Here is a 20,483-nt window from a genome sequence, read left to right as displayed (position 1 = left end):
ACTTGTTCGAGTTTCTTGATTTTATGGGAAATAATGGCTTTAATATTGTTGATGTTGAGGTATATGTCATATAAATCCTTCATAGTCTAGTTTAGTTTATATTCTTACACTTTGCATTGTATATTGTTTTGTTTTCAAGAAAAGAACTCAATATTGATGGTAAACAACAAGGTTTGAAGGAAAAGGAGAGCACTAACATTGCAGTGATAAATGCAAAAAGAGAGAAGAGAACTGGTGTAGTGATACCCTTAAAGCCAATATCCCGCATAAGACACACACATAGAGATTGATGTTCAAGTCTACTGAGTTGGTAAATTCACCTGCAATGGCTTGACAATGCAACGATAATGTTTTGTAGTGATGAAACAACATTTCATGTGTGAATTGTAGTCCAATCAATGATAAGTTCGAAACTCATATTGTAATACTTGACATTTCATATAATATAATTTATGTGGTCGGAATTATTTATAGTTGCACTTGATATTGTTTAGTCTTTTAATCAACATATGTAAATTTTCATTTTCATATTAGATGGATCAATGCACATTGTGTGACATTTTTTTAATTTAGTTGCAAAATCATACTAATTAAATTATGTTGATTAATAATGAACACAAATAAAATGAATACACGACTAAATTAGTCATTTATAAAGGTTATTAATGAAAATAATTGAAATGAATACAAACTACTAAATTAGTCATTTATATAATGAATATGAAACTACCAAAAAAATATAAGTGACTACTGCAAATGATTAATTTGTGATTACAAATGACAACTAAATTTTTCATATATACGACTATTAGTAGCTAATTTACAGTATTTTATAACACGACAAAACTTTAGTCATATTTCTTTGATCATTAATTGGTTTCAAAGGACGACTAAATTTTTCATACATATGACTATTAGTAGCTAATTTATAGTATCTTATAACACAACCAAAGTTTTGGTCATATTTATTTGGTCATTCATTGGTTTTCTGGGATGATCATAGAGTAATATATTTTGTTATATATTTGGTCTTCAATTGTGGAAATTAATGACTAAATCAATGACTAAATTAATGATTAAATTTATGACTAAATATACTACTAGACGATAAAATTGAGACAACCAATTAAAGACTAAGAAAACAACTAAAAGTTGGTCACCTTATAAGATACTGTAAATTAGCTACTACTTGTATTGAATAAAAAATGGTCGTTTATATGCAAATTTTAGTCGTTGTTTTAGTAACTAATTAGACATTTTGTACTACTGATCTACAATGTGACGTTTATCTTGTTGAAAATTCCCTCTTGAACACTTCTAGGAGTAAAATCATGATACAGAGTAGCAAAGATTTCAACTCATTCTTGGTTTTTCAAGCTTCCAAAGTCCCTATCATACGTAATTCCATGGTAGACCTATGCTCTCTATCTCACCATGGTCTCCATAGGAGAAGGAAGCTATAAGAAATTAGAAGGAAACAGTTTATCGGAGGGACAATTCCACAAAGATAGGCTAGTGGGAAGTGGAAGGTGATAGTGGTTGGGCTTGATGAGGTTAGAGGGCAAGATTGTGTGCCTAAAAAGGGGAGAGGAATTCAAGCTAAGAAAATATAGTGAGGAAGTAATTAGCTAAAGGCCAACAAAAATGAGGAAAATTCAATAGAAGTAGCTCTCATGGACTGGGGGAATGGTCTCAACATAGCAAGTTCAGTAATAAATACCACCAAATTTATCAAGGGGGATGAATCACTTGAGGGTGAAAAACATAAAATGATATAAAAATTACCAATGTTACTTATAAATACCTATGATAAGGCTTGAAACTCACAAAATATACCAGACACCATTACTACACAATATACAATTGCATACAAACTATTCATCTAACCCTCATGTATAAAGAGATGGCTCAAGTGACATCATAATTGTTTACCTCCTAGAATGACTAATGTAGAAATTTAGAGTAGGCTTACGAACCATGTTAGTCTTCCAAGTACAAGAGGGGTTAAAATATTAATGAGCCAAGGGAAATATGCCATTAGACAAACATGGGTGACATGATTGATGGGCTGGTAACATAATTATGGCACACAATGCAATTGTATCTGCATTTTAATTCAATGGGGGAAATGATGGAATGTGTATCCCTCCTCTTGTAGTGAGTGGGACTATCATCTCATTCCCCACATTTGTCTCACGCTAGCTAACCCATCTTGGGATACATTATATGATTATCGAAATCAATGCAATTACTTGATTTTTCTTAGGCTTATTTGATACATTGCATATATTGAATGAGTGACAAAATGGATTGTATTTTCACTAGAAATCAATGCATCACATTCATTGATTAAAAAATTTTCATCAAAAAACCATACTAAAAGATCAGTATTGGATAAACAAAGTGTTGGTATTTACCCTCTAATAGAATATTTATTTTATAACATTATAATATGTATTTCTAAACTATTTTGCAATATATTAGTTTTGATATCACGTAGATAATTTTCACTATATTAAAGTTGAAATCAATACTTTTTATTTTTTCCACTACTATTTCTTAAATCAATGCATATATGTTGGGTGTGGAGCCTGATTATCTTTTGTATTCAAAGGTATCGCTGCATTGGACCCCAGTTCGTAATGAGGAGGTAACACCGCCCATAAAATATTCGTTGTAGAGGGGTCCACGGGGGGTGCCTGTGACCTTTGGGAGCCCCCACCCTAGCATGGGGATCGAGGGTAGTGCCCCCGAAGCTAAAAATAGATGTAAAATTTCCTTGTAAAATGTTGTTATTTCATAGTCAATCTGGGCTATCCATTAGGTGGAGATCCAATGGTAGAAGTTATGCTTAATTTAGGGTTTTTTTCCCTAGAACGAAACCCCTCACTATATATGAGGGAATTGTATTGCGTCTATGTAGATCTATATTCTGAGTGAGGAAGAAAGAGGAGATTGAGAGCGAAGAGGGAATTACAACAGATCTGTTGTAGGTTGTATCTCTTCTATTTGCTGGATAATATAAAAGGAAGGATTGGCTGTTTCTCCGTGGACGTAGCCCAAACTGGGTGAACCACGTATATTTGTGTCTCTCTTGTTTTATGAATTTTATGTGTTTATATTTCTGCAATATTTTATGTGTTCCATTTCTATGTAATATATTATTATCTAATAATATAATCATTTTGCATTGTATAATTATTTAAATTGATGCACCCAATATAAGATATGGATTATTAATTTAGTAATATAAATGAAAAAACTAAAATTATTAGAAAATCATATATTCCAACTTCACTTCCACCCTCCTGCATAGCTCCCACATAGCACTGAGCACAACGGTTGTTCCAAACCATCTACAATACTAAGAAGTAGGAGAAAATTTGAGCAAATGAAAATACTAATAGTTACACTAATAGCTAAAGATACAAAGCCAAATCCATCCAATTGTAGTCCATAATGGAGATGATTGCAACATAAACAACAAAAAGTCACAAAATACGCTAGATCCATCCAGTTATAGACTGCAATATTACAACATCATCCCACCAATTTGGCACTATTTTTCTTAAATTCAATGAACATTTTGAATTTGTGCATTGCATTTTTCTTGAATTACTCTAATGGACAACTTTGAAGCTCCTACATTCTCCCGAGGCCTCAATTTTGAATGGAAATGCTGGTCATTCTTTCTTAGCTTTGACAATAATCATGGATAAGATAAAAATCCAACCATTTGTAACCAAGATCATGAAATAAAAACTTGTCTAGAGATCATTGACATATCAGAATCGTTTCCTGGACGTCGAGGCTTCCAACATCAGGGATCGAGCCTAAGAACTCAAGTTTTCCCAGCTTAAGACATGAAGATCTATAGTGCTGCAATGAAGAGTTGATTCCAAGACTCAAGATACTAAGGCGACAACCCCTGCTAATGATAACCTGATCCTTGCTTCTAAATCCCACTATCAAAATTTAGGACAGGGGATTGTACTCAAAAAACCTGAGATAGATTTCAATGATATTGAAGTTTTTTCCATAGATGACAAAATTCTCATAGGTTAGTTGAAATTAACCCTCAAGCAAGAGAAATTTTCTGATTTAACTTCTACCTTGAACTCCTAGCTGTGTACAAATTCCTGATATGTGGGGAAAACACTTAACAAAATCTATAAGTAGCATGCTTTTTATTGTTAGTTCATTTTTGTAATTGAAGTATAAACAATTATTTTATTGGAATTTGGATCGAAACAGTAATATTAAATTTAGATTGTCAATATTAGTCTCGTTGTCGTAGGAACGTGCTACACACACACTGAAGAAAATTGTTAGTGTTGTTGAAGAGATCAAATATTCATGATACGACACGACTAAATTCATGTCACATGAGGTTGAATCAAAGGATCTACAATTCGTGTTCACAGATTATCTGTGTGTAAAGGCAGTGAGAAAGGTATACATAGTAGTAGTAGAAACTTAAAATATTCTATAGGATGGATATCAATCTTAATATTTTTTCCAATATTTTGTATTTTGACATTCTATGATATCTTTTTTAGACACATAGAAGCAAATTTCCAACAAAAAACTTTCCTGGAAATGCAAAAAGTAAAAAATTTGACAAACTACATAGTTTTTTTATTAGTAAGAGTTGTAATCTATCATCTCAATGTGTTGTCACTCGAGATGCATATAAAAGGATAAATGAAATTTGTATGCCTGTATAGATAGCCAAGAGAGTAACATTTGCAGAGTGTGTAAATTTTTACAATAGGGAAAGGTTGCAGAAAATTGTAGACTATGTTGACAAAGGAGGTAATTATTGTTCAAATGCATTCAGAAAAGCAATAAAGAAAGTTGAAATTGGTGAAGTGATCAACCGTGGACTTCACGATGGGGATTTTGCTTTCATTAATTTTCCTCCAAGTGTCCAAAAACATTCATTGTAGGGACTAAAAACATACATACATCTAGGATCTACAGTGATTATTAATCCTCTCGTAATTTGGCCACTTCGTGCAGATTTTAATGGGGATTTCATTCATGTTTTTTATCCCCAATATTTAGAATATCAAGTTGAGATTTTGCAACTTCTATGTGTGGATCAACAAATGTTTAGTTCCCATTGTGGAGAGGCAAACATAGCACTGATTGTTGATAGTAGATACATTGTTGGTTGGTTAATATGAGGATATGATACAATAGTTAGGCAAGGAGGTTACGTTCCCACCATTGTTAGCAATCCAAGGTAGGACTATGTACACCCTAGAGCTACTCTAAACATTATTTCTTTAGTTGAAAGAAAAAATATACATTGTCGGTTGCCAAGTTTCTATCCATAAAACCTATGTTGGATAAAACCACACTGAATCAGCTATCGTTATGGACTTTTGGAACCTTGCCTGAACCAGCAGTCACTAAAGCGCATGATGGAGGGCCATTTTGGATAGGTAGCCAACTTCTTCATATGGCTTTACCTTAGAATTGAACTGAGGAGAATGGAATTCTCATACGAAATAGTGAAATACTATTACTCAATGGTGATAAAACACAATTTCTAAGTTCTCTGACTCAAAGTTTTAATGCAGTTGTTGAATGAAAAGGTATAGGAGTGACAATGAATTGTTTGAATTTAGTTCAAAGTTTTCTTTATTGAATTTTTAACATTAAATGGTTTTAGTGCAGGTTTGGATGATTTGGTTCTTGCTCATTGGATTTCTCAAAGAAATATATCTACGGAAGAACTAGGAAATGAACTTACCAAAATTTCTAGGCTTATGAAGCATGCGAGGGGAGGAAGATATGATAATTCCATCATTTCCAAAGTGGAGAAGCATCTACTTGGAGTGTGAGAAAATGTTACCAAGGCTATTTATTCTTCAAGTTCGTTTTTTTGATGGTCGATAGTGGAAATGCAAGATCTGCTAAGAAAGTTGTTCAACAACTTAGATTCTTAGGGCTTCAAATGTTTCGAGGAAAATGGTTCCTAAAGATTGGCTTAAATTTTTTTTTCACATCTTCCATTCAATGGTTCTCATCCTTTGAATCCACAAAATAAAGATGACTCACCTATAAGTTTGTGGAGTCGTTATATCATCCTATGTTTGTGGATTAAATCACTGGGAGGAATTTAATCATTCTATCTCTTCCAGAGAAGGTCTTTTTTGTTAGAAGATGGGAATGAAAGAACTAGGAATTCTTTTTAACAATCCAATGGCCTTTCTACTTGATCTGATGATTTTCTATGATGGGATGATCAAAGATTCTTGTGGAAAATTTCTCATTCAGTTTGAATATGGGAACATAAACTCTTTAGCATCCTGTAATTCTTCAAACAAGATGGAATCTGCGAGTAGCTTGGATCATTCATCTCCAGGAGAACACGTAGGGACTCTGGCTTCTACAACAATTGCAAACTCATCTTACGAATCACTTGTTGATTCCCATTTCCCCTTTGCACATCCTTAAGGTAGTTGAGATCACGTTCCTTACCAGTCATTAATGTTCTATTTCAGTATGATATCCTTTTGTACAGTGGGAGGGCTGAATTTGAAGCCAATGAAAACAAGAAATGCTAATGAGAAGTTATAATTCTACCTTACAATGAAATGATAGATGGATAATTATTCACATGAGAAGATGTTGTGCTGATGAAACACATTTTGAGGAGAAATCTATAGGAAGAAAAGAATCTTTGAAGAGGATTCCTTTGAAATATTTTTCTCTCCAATTTGTTTTGAGTAAGTGGATCTCTATGTTGCACCTTTTGTTCCAGCTGTGTTACACATAATCATAAAGGTGTCTTACTCTCCAGGTCAATCATCTAACCAATCTGATTCAGAATGCATTTTTTAATTTGAAGGTTGACACTAATAATATATTGTGAATGAACTACTTGTTGTTTCAAAGTTTATAGTTGATAAATGTCTTCAACATTAATACTAAATAAAAATACACCCTAGAATCTTCTATATGCAATGTTTTCATGCTTAATGAGATCTCTTTAAAAATTGTATAGTTAGAAATTTCAAGCTAAATATGAATATCAAATCCATGGTAATTGACACAAAATATAGTAATTTATGTTTTGATTTTCTTTGTTCTTTTATATATTATATTTTAATGCAAATTCAATAGAAAAAGCATGCATTTTAAACGAGTTTTGTTCTTCTACATGCAAAAAAAAAAAAAAAATTATCCATGGTAGACATGAGTTTCCTTCACACAACATTCACAATGGTATAAGAAAAAATCATTTCACCTTTGACTTTATTAGAATGTTTCATTAAGAAATTGAGTTGCTCAACCACATCCCTCTTCAAGTCACAAACACCTTTGCATCTGAAGTAAAAGGCTTCAAATATATGATTATTATTGGATGTTTAGGGCAAGAATCTACTGTCAGTATAAACCCAATTTGAAAATACCATTACCAAATCCATGATAATTGATAAAAAAAATGCATTGGTTTCTGTTTTGATTCTCTCCGTTCTTTTATATTTAAAATTTTAAAGCAAACACAATAGAAAATGCATACATGATAAACTACTTTTCATCTTCTATAAGAAAAAGGAAGATTTATTCATGGTAGACATGGAATTATTTCACATAGCATTCACTCATATAAGAAACAATCATTTTACCTTCTACATATTGAGAATGTTTCATGAAGAAGAAATTGATTTTATGAACCACATATTCCTTTAATTTACAAGTACCTTTATGTTTTATGTACAAGACTGCAAATTGATTTTTGTTTTCAGAAGTTTAGTGCAATAATCTACTGTCAGCCTAAATCCAGTTTGATTTAAATTATGAGGTTAGGTGGAAATAAATTTAAGCTCATTATAGATTTTGATAATCATGATTCCTTTGATGCTACAACAAGAATCTATTATGATCGTGGAACATCTCTCTTTGGATAAGAATAATTTCAAAATACCATTGAGGCTTATTGAAACATTCAATTAATATGCAGTACCCTTTTATCTTAGTTTCAGTCAATTATCCATTTTCATCATGTTCATGGTTATAGGAAAGTATGTGGATGAGAATTTTTTTAGTAGTGGTAGCAAGTAACGACTTTTTAATGATATTCCTTATAGTGCAGTTGCAACTGTTTCAGGTGAGTTCCTTTATGCTGTAGCGAGAAAGTATTGGATTCAAGAGGATGTTATATTCTTCAAGGATGTACCTCCAAGATACCATTGAGGCTTCTTGAAACATTAAGGTAATATGGGTCCCCTTCAATGTATATTAAATTATTCATTCCTCTATTTGCATTATATTCCTTTCATGGTTTGAAAAAAGTACATGGACAAGGTGGAAGTTTTATAATGTTAGCAAGCTAAAACGTTTTGATTATTGTCCTTGTAGCTCAGAAACTATTATAGGTGAGTCCGTTTTGAGATTTAGTGTTAATTGTTTAGTGTTTCAGAGTTGTAGTATATCATCTTGATGTGTTTTCATTATAAATGCATAGAGAAGGATAATTGAAATTGGTATATCTATACAAATAACCAAAAGAGGAACATTTTTGGAGTGTGTAAATGTTTACAATACGGAAAACTCGCAGAAAATTGTACAAAAGGGACAGTGTAGAACCTATGTTAACTAAGGAGGTAAGTTTTGTTCAAATGCATTTAGAAAAACAATGAAGAAAGTTGAAATCAGTGAAGTGATTAAATGTGGACTTCATGATGGGGATTCTATTTTGATTAATTATCCTCCAAGTGTCCACAAACATTCATTGGAAGAGTTAAAAGCATACATGCATCCAAGCTTGACATTGATTACTAACCCTCTCATATATTGGCCACTTGGTGCAGATTTTGATGGGGATGGAATTCAAGTTTTTTATCCCCAATATTTAAAATCTCAAGTTGATATTTCTCAGCTTCTAAGTGTGGATAAAAAAATGTGTAGTTCCCATTGTGGAGAGGCAAACAACACTGAATGTTGATAGCAGATATTTAGCTTCCAAGCTTCTATCTAGAAAATATATGCTGGATAAAACCACACTGAATCAACTATGAATGTAGACTTCTAAAAAATTTCCTCAACCAGTAGTCACTAAAGTGCATGATGGAGGGCACTTTTGGATAGCTAGCCAACTTCTTCATATGGGTTTACCTCCAGAATTGAATTGTGATAAGAATGGTCTTCTCATAAGCATAGTGAAATAATATTACTCAATGGAGATAAAACCCAATTTTTGAGTTCTTTGACTAAAATTTTTAATGCAATTGTTAAGTGTAAAGGTCTATGAGTGGAAGTGAAGTTCTTGAATTTAGTTGAACATTTTTTTTTATCTTTAGATGGTTTTAGTGTAGGTTTGGAAGCGTTGGTTCTTGCTCACTATGTTTCTCAAAGAAATATATTTAGAAAGATCTAGGAAATGAACTTACTGAAATTTCTAGGCTTATGAAGCATATGAGGGGAGGAAGATATGATAATTCCATCATTTCCCAAGTGGATAAGCATCTACCTCGAGTGTGGGAAAATTTTACCAAGGCCATTTCTTCTTCAAGTAACTTTTTTCTGATGGTTGACGGTGGAAATGCAAGATCTACTAAGAAAGTGGTTCAACAACTTGGCTTCTTAGGGCTTCATATCTTTCCAAGGAGGAAAACGTTTCCTAGAGATTGGATTAAAAATGTTTTTTCACATCTTCCATTCAATGGTTCTCATCGTTTGGAGCCACACAAGAAATATGATTCGCCTGATGTTTGTGGACTTGTTAAATCATCTTATGTTTTTCGATTAAATCACTATGAGGCATCTATTCATTATATCTCTTCTAGAGAAGCTAATTTCTATCAAAAAATGGGAATGAAAGAACAAGGAACACCTTTTAAGAATCTAATGACCTTTCTAGTTGATCTAACAATCTGCTATGATGGGACGGTGAGAGATGCTTGTTGAAAATTTCTCATTCAGTTCGAATATGGAAACATAAATTGTTCAGTAGTATGTAATTCCTCAAACAAGAGGGAGTCGGGGAGTAGCTTAGATCATTCATATCCAAGAGAACATGTAGGGACTCTGGTTGCTACAACAATTGCAAACTTAGCTTACAAAGCACTTGTTGATTCCTTTCATAAACGTATTTCGCCTTGGGACATCCTTAAGGTAGTTGAGATCATGTTCCTTACCTATCATTAATGTTCTATTTTAGTATGATTTCCTTTTGAGTGGTGCTAGAGGGCTGAATTTGAAGCTTATGAAATCAGGAAACATTAATGAGTAGATATAATTCTACCTTACAACCAAATGATCGACGGGTAATTCTTCACATGAGAATTTGTTGTGCCGATGAAACACATTTTGAGGAGAAAGCTGCAAGAATTAGAGAATCTTTGAACATGATTCCTTTGAAATATTTTTCTCTCCAAATTATTGTCAAGTAAGCGGGGTTCTATGTTGCAAGTTTTGTTTCAGTTGTGTTACACATAATCATAAAGGTGTCTTACTCTCGAGATCAATCATCTAACCAATTTGATTAAGAATTCATTTTTGTATGTGAACGCTGACCCTAATAAAATATTATGAATGAACTACTTGTTGTTTCAAGGTCCCTAGTTGATGTCTATCTTCAATTTTAATATTAAATAAAACTACACCACAGAAGCTATGATATTCAATGTTCTCATGTTTAATGGGATCTCTAAAAATTGTGCAGTTACCAATTTCAAACTAAATGTGAATATCAAATCCATGATAATTTTAACAACTGGACCTAAGGTTCGAAACACTTATAGGTATTTTATTCCATGACGCCAAAATATCAAGAAGGACATCTAATGCATACGCAATAATTATTTTGATTGCCATAATGGATAAAATACCGAGTTCATTCATATAAATTGAATATAAAAATATAATTAGGTACTTTTCCTTAGAATGTTACAGTTAATTGTGTTTACTTTCTTAAGAAGCCATTGTCTAACTTTAGACCATGGTATGCAGTCACTACAAAGATATTGACAAACCTAACCAATCATTTATACCTACTGTCAAGTAAATATGTAACAAATATCAATTTTCAATCAAGGGTGCCACTAAGAGTTTTAATCGACAAGGGGTAGGCAATGAATCTCTAGATCTCACTAACCTAATTTTGTTCTACCTTCCAAGCTACAAGTCTAGCTTCAAATTAGCAAAACTTCCAATGGTTATTATAGTTTACACATGTGACAAATGTAGTAATAGGTTCATCTACACTTCTTGTTTGCAACTCATAGTAAGTACACTTCCGTTGGCCACTTTTACCACACTTGAATTTGTTTGTTGTAGCTTGAATATTTATCCCACACTCACACTCAAAAAGTGCCTTGTCTTTGATATGTTTGTTCTCGAGCTTTCTTTGATCACTAAACATTTATTCCACTCTCACGGCAATAAGTTTCTCTGCCTTAGTTTCCCCGAGAATAACTCTCCTTCTCAAATCTGGATTGTTTGCATCTTTCAGGTTGAACATGATGGACCTATATTTCAACTTCTGGGCTCCAGTCGACAACCCTAACTTTTCAAACATCAGTGTCTCAACAGAGATTGCAACTCATACTAGATCACATGCATTTACTCTCACCAGGTTGTCACCCTTGGCTTTGTTATCTACTTTCGAAAAATCCTCATGAAGAAAGTCACAGATTCTTTCATGACTGTATTATTACACTTAATCATACTTTCCAACTTTGGAGGGCCATTTGCAGAGGATGATATCTTCTTATTTCTGATATATGCTTCTTCTTCCTTGGGTTTCTTCTCAACCTTTACAGGCTCTTTCTTAACAACATTGACCTCCACTTTAATAGTCTTGGATTGTTTACCTTATGACTTTGTAGGTTTGTTTCCATTGTTAGCAAGAGTTTCTATTGTCACAACCTTCTTCCAAGAATCAAGTAAGCCAGTGGCCAACACAAATACTTTCTTGAGGATTCTTTGTGAGATGTTGGGGGTTTCTTCAAACCTAATAATTGAAGTATCATAAAAAAATGGAATTACTAGCATGCATAAGAAAACAATCCTATGAAAAAAGTTGCACACTCATGAAATAAACTATTTACCTTGACTACTTTCAATCAGAGAAAAAGGTACTTTGAAAAGGCCCATTAAACTTAGAGAGAGGCATTAACAAAATTAGTGGACTTCAAAAGAGAATGAGACTAAAATTTTAAGATAGAGGTAAACTTTTAAGAGCGCTGTTCAAAGATAAAGGAAAAGAGAAAAGAAAATGAAGGAAAAAATAAAATTATACAAATGATACCAATAGGTTTCTTTTATATATGTTCTCGATGGTACAAATCCTAATGAAGTACCAAGAGTAAAAAACCTTTACATTATAGTTCACAACAACAATCCAGATAAGCATGTGCAAAACATCCATCTTCAAGAAGTAAATCTGGACTTACATTATTCAATTTATGTCATAAAATAAACGTATTTGAGTGTAGGAAAAAGACTAAAAGAAAGTTTCATGCATAGCGAGTTAAATTTACAATTCAAATCAATAAAAATGTGTGTCAACATAATACTTTTAAAAAAGCATGTTCCTAAATTGTACACCACAAAATGCAGCAACCAAAGTAGATGTTTTCATAAGGGTATGAACAAACAATCTAAATCTTACACATACAACTCTGTTTATAACTTACAAGTTACAACTTTACTGATAACAGCCTCTATAGTACACTCGCTACCTACACAAGATGATACCACTGTATTAGGGAATCTGATAACACAAACCTTAAATCATACAAATAAAATTGTTAAAAAAGTTGTAATTAATGATGAATATGGGGTGTCTAGAACTAACCCTAGTAGAACAGAGCTAGAGAGGCCTAGTTATCACCTCAAAATTATAGAACTTCTAATAAAAAATAATAACACAATGAAAATGTTATCTCTAGAAATTAATTAAAAAAAAAAAAAAATTTGGACTTAGTCATGGAAAAATTCTATGGGGATTACAAGCTAACCATAGAATCATAGACAATGTTGTTTGTAGTTGCAGATAGTCCATCGACATTAGGAAATTATGTAGAAATCTAACAAACTAATAATAATACACTCATAAAATAAATAGCAGAAAATATACAAAAATCAGACATGGCAGAAAAGGCCTCATCCTTACGGCATTCCTCACATTCTCATTATTAAAATAATGTTTATGATACATTTAAATACATGAGGAAGTTTTCTCAAGACAGTGCATCTATATTGAACAAACTCGGTTAAGAAAATATCTCAATGGCACACTAATCTAGGAGAACTATTTGGAGAGAATCTCTCATCCTAACTAAACTCCCTAGCTTGAGGAACTAACTCCTAATTCTCAAGATTTGATTTATTTAATTATAATTTTGGATTTATAATTATTTTATTATGGGAGTAATGGTAACATTCCCCCCCGCCACCCCCCAATGATAAATCAAAAATAAGAACAAGGAACCCTCTTCCAAGTTCTCAAGTTGATCCTTAAAAAACATTTGCCTGAAAAGACCGCCAAAGATGGATGCTGAAGAAACTGCAATATGAGGAGACCATCAGTCAGCTGCATGTCTGATTCATCGCTTAATGTCGCTTGAAAACTCATGTGCCAAGCTGCAAAAGGATCCAACTTTCCTTTTCCTAAAATCAGCATCCTTTGTTCACTGACAAAATATAGAGAACATGCCCACTAGCTGATGACATTGAAAAACAACTCATTGTTGCTTTTTCTATCTTTGAAAACTGCTCAAAGTTGACATTATTGTTGATCACCCACTGGAAAATTTGTTGATTCTCACTCGTTGATGAAAATTCCCATTTGCTGCTTCTTTGATGTTGTCGATACTTTCAAAATTACAACCAGTGTCAATTTCATTGACATTTTCCCCTTCGTCAGCTGAAAGCAGAGACAATATTCTTCAAATTATTTCTCAACTCCCCTGCTTTACGTCTAGGAGTGTTTCACTGGTGTACTCTCCCATTCAACTGCACGAGAGTACTATCATCATTTTTAATTTTCGCCACAATATGTGTGAGTGAATGCGATTGTAAAACTTATACAATCTTCTAACCGTGTATGACCATTCCCACGGATCAATCCATGAATAATTTATCTTCAATCTAGTTGATTTTTTTTGTTTGATGCATTGTGTTGATGAATGATTTGACTTGCCACAATGGTTACAAGGATGGAGATCAAAACACTGATCTTCCAGATGACAGGTGCTTTGACAATGAAGGCATTTTGGTTTGTCTTCAACTTTCTCATGGCTTGTTGATGTTATTTTATCAAGAAATCCTGTACTCATGAACTTGATGGACTTAGAATAATCGAGGTTATTAAAGTTGTTTTCATCTTGGTCATATCCTAATCCTCATCGTTTTTTGTTACATTGGAGTTCTTCTCATGGCTTGATGATTGGTTTGGAAGAAAGTTGAACTGGATCAAGGACCACTTCGACACTTTAAGTTGGTTGGATCAGTGACTTGGAATCATTTGCTGTATTTGTATTGTTCAAATACTTTGAAGCACCACTCTTCTCTAGTAACTCGATTCTTTGTAGTTGCGACTCCAGTTGAAGGAACTCAATAATTTCATGTTCATCTTGAGGATGAACTTGGATATCAACAAGATTTGTTTTACTGATGTTCACCATGTTGCTAGTTGATGATACAATCAAATTATTAAGAATTTGGGACAGCTGAATGTGTGTTGTCATGTTATCTTGCTCACTTTGAATTCAGGCTTTCTTGTATTGTTTCTTATTTATGATTCTTTACACACTTGCTAGAGTTTTATAACTTTGTTGCTTGAACTCTTGATTTCACGCTTGCTTTATGACAATCGCTTTGCTTGAATGCTTCACTAGCACTTTGTGAATGCTTGAATCAACTTCACACTGACTCATTTGTTGTACATGTCGTGCTTTGAAATTTTGCACTTGATTTTGACACACTTGGTTGCTTGGTTGTTTGAATGACACCCTCTCTTGTTTTGTTGTTTGAATGACATGCTCGCTTTCTTTGTTGTTTGAATTGCATGCTCCCTTGATTTATTGCTTATTGCACTTGCGTTAAACATCAGCTTGATTTGATGCTCACTTGAAGAATAGAATAATAGAATCCACACTTATTTGATGATGATTGCTTGCTAGATGGCTTGCTTGAACTTTCTTGATTGATTACTGACACTTTGTTCTTTCTTGAATGTACTCACTGAATCTACTAATTTTTTAAAAAAGGAAGGGTGTCAATCACTGTTGAAAATGCACCCAAGAGACAAATGACAAGTTCAATCTTGATGAATCAGTTGAAGACTTACTTGACTTAATGTATTCACCTTAAAAATTTAAATTATGTTTTCAGTTACAACTGAGAATGCACCCCTAAAATTCAGTTAATTTTTTTTTATTTGCAAGTGATACAAAAAGTGTTGATGATGTTGATGTCGTCTTGGCTTGAAATGCTTGATTTTGTAGCGTCCTTAACTTGATTTCTTTGACTACATGATCTGAAATGTGCTTGCTTGGAAGATCATCTTATCAAGTTGATGATGTGATGCCTTGTGCTTGTGTACTTAAGCTTGGTTACAGGAGCTTGATTAAGTGTTCTTATACTTAAGCTTGCTTATGTACACGTAGTTGTTTAAGCATAATACAAAGATAGTGTTTTGATAATCTGAACACAAGTCATGCACACTCATTCATTACACACGGTGTACCTAAGATCCCCTTATTCAATTTTGGGAGGATATAGGACACAACCACCAAAAAAGATATGATTTTATTAATTACGGGAGTACATCATTCTTCAATGTCACACTTGCAAACTTTGGAAGCAAATTGTCTTCAAAAAACTGCCTGCACTGACTCAATCACTCTCAAATTAAGAAATTACTTTGGAGTACAACAATGAATTTCTCTAAAAATGAATTCACTTATCACTCCAAATAAAAGATATGCATCTTATAACTTCACAAAATCACTTATGACTCTATTACACGAAAAATTACAAATACTCAGCTCTCCAAAATTACAAAATAATTTCACCTTATCACTCCATAAAATCACTTCAAATAAATTCACACTTATACCTCCACTAAAAAAATAAATGCACCAAAAGCTCCACTTAACATAGAGGTTTATGTAATTTAGCAAATTGACTCGTTGCAATGGTTCACATGCAACAATAACAAACAAAAAAAAATACTCACGTAGGTCCACATAGCATCATCAAACACATAACTAGGCTCTAAGTCTCTTCACACAATTCGACATAGAAAACTGCAATGGCCACACTATGATTGTATACAAAGGAAGATGCTCCACTGTATACAAATGTCAATTATTGTGGTCTCACACTGGTTTGGTAGTAAGCTACTCTTTAATCTAGTCAAATGGTTTAATCATTTAGACAGTGATGGTGCCAACAACAACTCCACACATAGCAGCAAATCCACACAACATATTTCCCAGTCACACATATTTTACACAACGAATTGTAACATAATTCTTGGTTCATCTCCTAGCAAACACATGAATATTGCTAGCTAATCTATTTCTAGGTTGTCCAATGACTTTCCATGCTGGCTCTATACACTGGCGATCCATATGTAAGTGTCCACGAGCTATCAAAACACACACTTGCACACAGGTATTCTTCCTGGGCAAGTATTAGCTCCAAAAGACAAGCTTTCTATCCTTGAATATTTAATTTTAGACGCAAACATCAGGAGCAATATTTTTAAGAAAACCTATAAGTTCTTACTACAAACAAAAACTCAAAGATAGGCCTGCATATTCGGGGTCTCAATATTCAAAGGCATGAATCTAAAGCTCATAACTTCAAAGAGAATAAAATATGAATGGGGATCAAAAGCCAGAAAAGAGGAAGATGGATGCAACACCTAAAAGATAACCAATTCAAGTAACCAGTCAATAAAGTTGATGATAAGCATTGTCGCTGCTAATGCAGGTACAGTGGAAGTACCAAAAATGGAATGTCAAATTCCTTCCATTTTTTCCCTGTATAACACCCACTTCATTATCAATATTCTCTATAATTTTGCTTGAATTTCATGTATTGGTTGGTGAATCTACAGTGCTAAGCCTAGCAGAGACTTTGAAAAATGGAATGACTTTAGCCCAAATACAAGAGAAGTGTTGAATTGTATCAGAGGGCTCAGGTTAGCACTTGCTAACGTGCTCGAAATATTTCCACAATGTATGAAAAAATTAATGTCAGACAAATAGATAAATATGAAAACTTGAAAGTGTGGTAGCCTCCACTAATGTGGAATCAAACCAGATACAGCGAGATTAACATGGTCAAACTTGATATAGACAACAGAATAGAAAAATATTAACATAGACTCAAAACTAATAGAAGGAACAATATAGTTACTGCATCTATTAGATCTTCTGCTGAGAAATACAAGGGGAAGCCCTCTATTTATAACAACCTGGGAGGAGTCCAACATTTAAGAAGGATAGTTGGCAAGTATACAAGTATTTAATGATTTACCCAAGTTAACTTATAATTGTTTGTACACTAACAAACCCCTTAAGTGAAACTTAGGCGAGTATTTAAAAGGAGGCTAAATTCCAAAAATGGATCTGGGCTACATGGCCATGATAGGTAACCATGTACAAAATGCTTATAATAGTTGAAAAAGAGAGGGAGGATCATTTTTTTGTGGACACTAGAGCACCATATGTTGCAACCTAATACAATTAGTGCCGAATAGTGTACAAATTTGAGGTTGACATATTCAATACCATTATGTTTGTAACTCTCTACAAACATTTGATAAACATTTCCAGATTTCTTCAATAAAATTGTCAAAAGCCTCACTTTTTCTCTTTAAAAAGTAGACCCAAGTTTGTCTAGAGTTGTCATGAATGGATGTAAGTAGATAATGGGCCCTTTGAAATGACAAGGTAGGAGTAAGACGTGCAACACCATTGTGAACAAGTTGAAGACCTTTGTAAGCCCTCTAATATTTGTCCTTAACAAAAGTACCTTGAGGATTCTTGCCAAGAACACACCCAGTACAAACACCATCAAAAATAGAAATAAACATAATATTAGTGACCAAATTTTACTTAGTTGATAATCATAGAAATATTTTAAGTGACCAAATATCATGTCATAATTTAGTTAACTGATTTGAGTGACAAAGTAATACATTGATAGGAGGCTCTAATACAAAATGAGAAAATAAGTTCAAGTGTGCATGATGATCCACTTTCCCTATGGCAACAATTTTTCAAGGGTCCTCATTTTCATGAAAGAAAAATAAAGAGTAAATAATATTGTTTTCCTTCAAACAAAATTTGTAATCTGATAAATTAAGAGAAAATTAGTTGAAAGATTAGAAACATATAGAACATTATTGATCATGTCATTTATCATCTAAATGTAACATAGAGGTAAAGGTGAAGAGTTGCCCATAAATATATGCTCTATATTGAATGAATTGATGGAAGCAAACAAATTCTTAGGTGCAGCCATGTGATGGATTGCTCCATAATCAATTATCCATTTAGGTAAGAAGAAACTTGCAATAACAGAGATCAACCTAGCATTTCTTGTATGATTGCCAAAAGAAGATAGATTGACAATTAAATTGTGTTTCTTCATTTCTGAAGCGAAGGCAACCAATTTCTACAAACAAGATTTTGAATTACCTTTCCATAAAAAGCACATTTAAGAGGTTTATTCTTTCCTTTAAAATATTATTTCAGTGATGGATTTGAAAAGTTAACACTCCTTTGTACTTTTCATTTGTTTCCCTTAGATGAATTTTTATGTTTTATCCTTGGATTTGAAGATGAGATAGCGATAAAAATTCCCCAGCCAAGAGCACCCATTTCTATGTGTTTATCCTACTCACAAGTAGTTGTTCAATAAAAGCATCAAAAGCAGGTAGACTCACAAAATATTGGTCCAAGGCATCTTGAGTTCAATATAAATGTGGAAATAAACACTGAATAAAACTCGCCTATCATAGAGAGCATTGCCAAAATGAGTTGTTCATCACGTTTCTCAATTTTACAATCTTTTAATTGAGGCCAGAGAGGTAGAACTTGCAAATGAAATCTTAATTAGTATCAAACTTACTAGGATTGAGAGTAATTTATTCATTTTCCAATTGATGACCACAAATTACATCTAATTTTTCATTATTCTTCCATCATTGTGTTTATCATTTAGAACCAAGATACAGTACATTCATCTATTTGAAATCTGAGTGCCTTTAGAGCTAGAACTTTGTAGCAGTACTTGCAAGAGTATCAAACTTGAGGGATTCCTATGAAGACACAAAGAAAGAGGATTGTGTATATGGAAGTACATGACACATGATTGATTCTCCCACACATTTTGAGGACATGCCAATATAAATGTTGTTTTTGTTGGATACACCGGCGTTGGTTAGTTTCAGAAAAGTTCTCTGTCAAATATGTTGTTTTCAGGAAGTAATATTTCCAGCCAAGAGGACAAAGACTTGGCATGCTTGTGACATAGTGGTGTTATTTCTTGCATGTGTTTGTGATTTATTAATATTCCACCACTAATAAATTCATTACATAGCTGCTCTTTTAGTAATATATTACAATAGTGACTTCTTAAAGGAAAAAGATTATGGTTTGTTTCAACGTCATAAACTGGAAGGAAATTTAGCTTTGAATTAGAAAAATGGAATATATTTTGAAAAATATGTTTTTTGATCAAATATTATATAGGCCCATTGCCCATAAAGATATGCTCTGTATTTCATGAATTAATGGAAGCGAACAAATTCTTAGGTGCAGCCATGTGATGGGTTGCTCCATAATCAATTATCCATTTAGGTAAGAAGAAACTTGCAATAGAAAATATCAGTTTAGCATTTTTCTATGATTCCCAAAAGAAGATATATTGACAATTAAATTGTGTTTCTTCATTTCTGACATGAAGGCAACAAATTTCTGCAAAAAATATTTTGAATTGCCTTTCCATAAAAAGCACATTTAAGATCTCTATTCTTTCCTTTAAAATCTTGTTTCAATGATGGATTTGAAAAGTTAACACTCCTTTGTACTTTTCATTTGTTTCCCTTAGATGACCTTTTATGCTTTATCCTTGAATTTGAAGGCAGGATAGCTATAACAATTCCACAGCCAAGAGCAACCATTTTGATGAGTTCATCCTTCTCGCAAGTAGTTTTTCAATCAAAGCATCAAAATTAGGTAGACTCATAAACTTTTGGTCCAAGGCATCTTTAGTTCGATATAAATGTGGAAAGAAACACTGAATAAAACTCTCCTAACTTGGAGATCACTGCCAAAATATGTTGTTCATCACTTTTCTCAATTTTACAATCTTTTAATTGAGGCCAGAGAGATAGAACTTGCAAAAGAAATCCTAAGTAGTATCAAAATTACTAGGATTGAGAGTAATTAATTAATTTTCCAATTGATGACCACAAATTGCATCTATTTTTCCATGGT

General features: G+C 33.0%; 1 pseudogene; it reads right to left on the bottom strand.

Moving 5' to 3' along the window:
* Nucleotides 1-11,155: 11,155 nt before the first annotated feature.
* LOC149168906 (transcription elongation factor TFIIS pseudogene) lies at nt 11,156-14,648 on the bottom strand (annotated as a pseudogene).
* Between the last annotated feature and the right edge of the window lie 5,835 nt (nt 14,649-20,483).

Source organism: Pinus tabuliformis, chromosome 4_2, assembly GCF_031772625.1.
Source record: "Pinus tabuliformis cultivar Carrire ecotype Pingquan chromosome 4_2, CPIR1, whole genome shotgun sequence".
Classification (NCBI taxonomy): Eukaryota; Viridiplantae; Streptophyta; class Pinopsida; order Pinales; family Pinaceae; genus Pinus; species Pinus tabuliformis.
This window is presented reverse-complemented; position numbering and strand designations above follow the sequence as displayed.